Genomic DNA, 4,898 nt, shown 5'->3' with positions numbered 1-4,898 from the left:
GGGGGGCGCGTCGGGCGCCCCGCCCCCCCTCCGGTGCAGAAGCCGGACGCTGCCGACCTGTGGCTGCGGGGCGGGAGGCTGGGGTGCTGCGGACCGCCAGCCATTCAGCGCGCGACAGCAGAGAGGACTGGGCGACCTTGGGCTCTTGACTCCTCGCCACAGGCTGGGCTGAGTGAGAAGAGGGGGAAGGATGAGGGATATGTTTCCAGTCATAGCCACCTCCCTCGCTACTGACACCTCCCACTCAACCCGCTTTTCCCAGACTCACCTTCTGTGCTCTGACTCTGGCCGTCTCCCTGTCTCTGTCTTTCTCAGTCTCTCCCGTGCTGGCTCTGTCTCTCATCCTACCTTTCCCTCTATTTATTTATTTTCTATCCTCTTTCTGTGTCATTCTTGTGGTCCACATGCCTGTGCCTCTGCTTGTTTCCATGTCCCTTTGTCTCTCTGTGTTGGACTCTCTCCCTCTCTGTATCTCTGTTACTCCCGCTCCAACCCTGTTATTTTCTTCTCCCACTTACCCTCTTCAGTACACAGCCATCAAACCACCTGGAAAAGTATGTATTGGAATCTAGGACTAGGTCCTTCCGGTGCTGGCCCGGCTTCCAGTGCCTCTTCAGTGTGCCCAGACTCCTGCCACAAACTGGGACATGGCTGAGGGCACTTCTCCCCACCTCCCCTGCTACCTCTCCAGAGCCTATCCCAGAGTGAAACACCGCGGGATAACATTTCAATGTCCATCTGTAAGAACTGGGTAGAAATTGATCTCAAGAGCTCAAGCTGGTGACAGCAAAATAGAATCTAAATTGTGTGTGTGTTGTGGGAACAGCTTAAATGGTCTCACTGTGTCCAGATTCTCTGACCTCAGTTCCTGGAGTAGCTGGGATTACAGGTGTGCACCACCAGGAGCAGCTTCTCAGAACAGGCCAGAATGGTGGGTTTTCCATGTGACTTCAGCCTGCTAAGCAGAAGAGTCCAGTGTGGTTTACTGCAGCTGGGCCTAATTATGATTCTATTTATTTGTTTTCAAGAAACAGGATCTCACTATGATGTTGCCCAGTCTGGCCTCAAACTTGTAATCCACCTGCTTCAGCCTCCTGAGTAGCTAGGTTTTCAAACTGCTGCCATGTTCCTGGTCTAATTATGATTTTTAATGAGTCTCAAGGTGTGTTTTCCTGGAGTTTGGCTGTTGGACATTTCAGGCTCTGTGAATTCTGGCCTATCTAGACCCAGATATAGTGTACATGCTACACAGTCACCATAAGCTGAATTTTTCCAAGAAACACATGTCACCACTGGCCTCCACCCCTCAGCATGGCAGTAGCAATCAACAGAACCACAGCTGTCCTGGAAGAGATGAGAGAGGAGCCCCGGGAGGCCTTCACCTAGAATCAGATCTTCAAAAGCCTCCAAATTAGACCCCCACTGTAGGTTATACCTGTCAACACATTGAGGCCTATACTCTGTCTTCCAGTTGAAAATAGCTTTTTAGGGGTCAGCAGGTGATATAGTGATTAAGGAGCTGGACTCTTACGTGATCGGGTCCTGGACCCAGCAGCTTGAAACTCACGCTGGGCGCACATGTACGTGTGCCAAAAATTCTAAGAGGAGAATGGAGGAGAAGGGATTGGGGCATGGTCATCCTTCTTGGGGGAGGGGGGGGATAGTGATTTCTCACTTTCTGTCTCTCTGTCTGTCTCTGTCTCTCTGACATGCCCATGCCCTAATAGGAAAAATCCCTCTAAAAGAAAAAAATTTAAGAACAACTTTTTAAGGAGCAAGCTCTTCTCATCTCTAAGGTTGTAGTCCAAAATTTATTGAGTTGTATGCACTGTAAGACAGTGAAGCACTCCTTCTATCAGGACTCCATGCAAGTAAAAACACACATGTATATATGGCATAGTTGTAATGTTGTCTTGGCTATTTTCACTTCCCAGGTATTTCACATTCTTTAAGCTCTTTAGAATGTGGGTGTCTTAGGTCAAAGGAAGACTTGATTGATTTCACCCTTTAGGATTCATGAAGCCATCCTAAAATTGATCCCCAGGCTGAAGTATGGAGCTGGAGCGAGTGTTGCCTGCCTCTATACAGATGCTCAAGAATGACGCTGTCAGAGCTGAGTTTCTGTCTGACCTTAGGGAAAATGAGAAAGAATCCGGCCAGCTTTAGGATATACCAAGTCCTTTTCTAAACCTTACTTCAAAACATTCTGCCTCTAGTGCCATTTAGCCTTTTAAAAAAAAATTACTGCTTGTGAAATAGAAAGACAACCAGGGACCTTAACATCTCTGTCTGAATGGGACTGATTTTTTAAGAAAAGCACCACAGGCACCTGGTAATGGGAACTGGTCTGACATTTTGTTCTATGACAGAGGGTGCCAAAGAGCATTTTATGTTAATGACCTGAGACCTTCTGCCCAGACATTCACCTCTTACAGGATCCTACAAGACACTTGGCCTGGGTTATAAAACAGCAGCAGATTGTCATTTTTTGGTACCTTCTTAAGAGACTTCATTTCCTGTAATACTCAATCAGAAAAGGACACTGGACTACAGAATGACACTGAAAAACTTATCCCTGTTTCTGTTAAACCTCTCTAATTTTAATGACATACTATTGGTGGGGAAGGAGACAAAGATAGCTCATTCATCTTCCTTGTTTTCCTATTGTTTGCTTTAAAGGAAATGAAAGACAATAGGAGTATGATTCTCATTCATGCTCCTGTATAAAATAGTCCCCTACTCCAAAATGCACTCTTAGGATACATCAAAAGTCAGCTTCTCCAGGATAGAACAAAAGTGTGATTATTCTTAAAGAGCATAGAATTTGTTACATTTTTCTCAGACTTTGCTCACGTTGAGAACCCTTTCAAAAATTATTCTCTTTCTGAGTTTTGTGCATGCTGCTTCTCGTACACATACAAACTTCGCATAAATTATAACCTCTGTAAAACACATGCCACTGCAATCTGCTTTTCTCAAAGTATATCTGGTCCAACCTGAAATAAGCAGGGTGAAATAACACTATATATTTCCTGGAGAGAGTTAAAATGGGCTGACCTCAAAAGGAAATGATGACATTGAACAATTTTTCTGATAATTAAAACCAGAAAAAAAATTACAATCCATTGGAAATACACTGATAAATCTGTTAAATGTACTTGGTTTGGTTTCGATTCATTTAATTTGGTTTGTTTGTATGAGTCTTTGTTTTCACAGGGAAGGAAGGAATGGAGTTGAAATCTGAATTATCTTGGCGGGGGGACAAAGAAAGAAAAAGATTAATTTTGAATTCTAAAAACTCTGTTCTAAAAAGAGCCTGTTTTAAAAACATGAATATCATATTTTACCCCAAATCCAACTAAAAACAGAAATGGTTGTTATGAAGCACCCAGCTGTGGTCTTGCTTAAGCCTCAGGCTAAATTGTATCACTTTGTACATAGTACTGCATTGTACCTATTTTTTTTTTCTAATAGCACCAAAAAATTTTAAAAACTTATGTCACCTTCTTGCTCTGACATCAGTAGCATGTAATATTTGTATATTGCACGACCTTGGGTAAGATACCCCTGACTTCAGTATCCTCCTGAAGGTTAAGTGGTATTTAAGGTGACTTCCAGTTATAAATTCATTCATTCTATTTTATATGATTAAATGTGAAGTCATCCTTGACTTTAAAAACTTAACTTATTTAATAAAAAAAATTATATACTGCATTAGGGTTTTCAAAGATATTAACAATTTAAAAGAAGATATTTTGTGTAGTGCATTTCAATGATTATTAAGTAAAGTGTATTTGTAGGTTTGAGCCAGAGATTTTTTTGTACATTTCTCCCCTTCCCCATCCTCATAACATTTTCTTGAGGTCAAGAGTTGGTTGTCTTAATTGTATTAATCATATCATTTTTTCATATCAATTGTCTGCCCGTGTTTTTAATATCATTGATTTATGAGACTCTCCACTCATAGAATTTACACTCTATATTTGTTATAAAAGAGTGAAAGCTATGTCTGCAGAGTTCTTAAATGTCACTTAAGACAACTAAGAAACCCTCTGGCCTTTCCACACCCTCAAGATATTTTGTTAGTAGAAGGAAGGATCATTTGCAAAGTGATTTTTAGCAGCCTAGGGTATTTGGTATTTGAATGTAGTAGAACTTGGTTAATAACTATGAGGCATGTGTGCTAAATTACCTTTGTAAGAATGCTTTAATAACAAGATCACTGGACTAGAGAGAAAAAATAGCCATCAAGCTCTAAAATTTAAAAAAAAGTGAATCAAAAAGCTTTCTGTAGAAGGCATTTTCATTTTTAGAGGTAATTTATATGCTCAGTCTTTGTATCCATATTTCATTTATTCTGCTAGGTGAGGACAGAGGGTTCTCAAAGGTAGAGTAGTTTTAATTATGCTCACAAACTTTAAAAAGAGAATGAACACAATAAGAGAAATTAAAGAAAGCTGGCATTAAAAAAGCAGTTGAATGTAAAATATGGGAAGATTGGGGTCATCTCCCAAAAATCATGATTAAAATTTTTAAAAATATTGCGACTACACAAACCTTTGCATTTATAATCTAATTATGGAAATTCTTCATGGCAGTCCCTCTGGAGATTATTAATTGGCAATTCCCAAAAGCAGAATTGTTAAAGACAAAGAACTTGATAACCAATGTTCTGTTAACAAAGCGAAATACAGTATCTGCTTTCAGCCAGAAAGAACACTGGGACCCTCAGCCATGTAGGTATGGAAGAAATTATGAGGGACAAGGGCTACAAGCTCTGTGGATACAAAAAAGTGAAAACAAGTCTACCAACACATGTTTCATCTCCATAATCTAAAGTTCCTAAATATTCAGAAACATACTTGTTTTCCCAGTTTTTATCCTGATTTGGCAATATG

The sequence above is a fragment of the Tupaia chinensis genome, unplaced genomic scaffold (assembly GCF_000334495.1).
Source record: "Tupaia chinensis unplaced genomic scaffold, TupChi_1.0 Scaffold144145_2, whole genome shotgun sequence".
Taxonomy (NCBI): Eukaryota; Metazoa; Chordata; class Mammalia; order Scandentia; family Tupaiidae; genus Tupaia; species Tupaia belangeri.
This window is presented reverse-complemented; position numbering follows the sequence as displayed.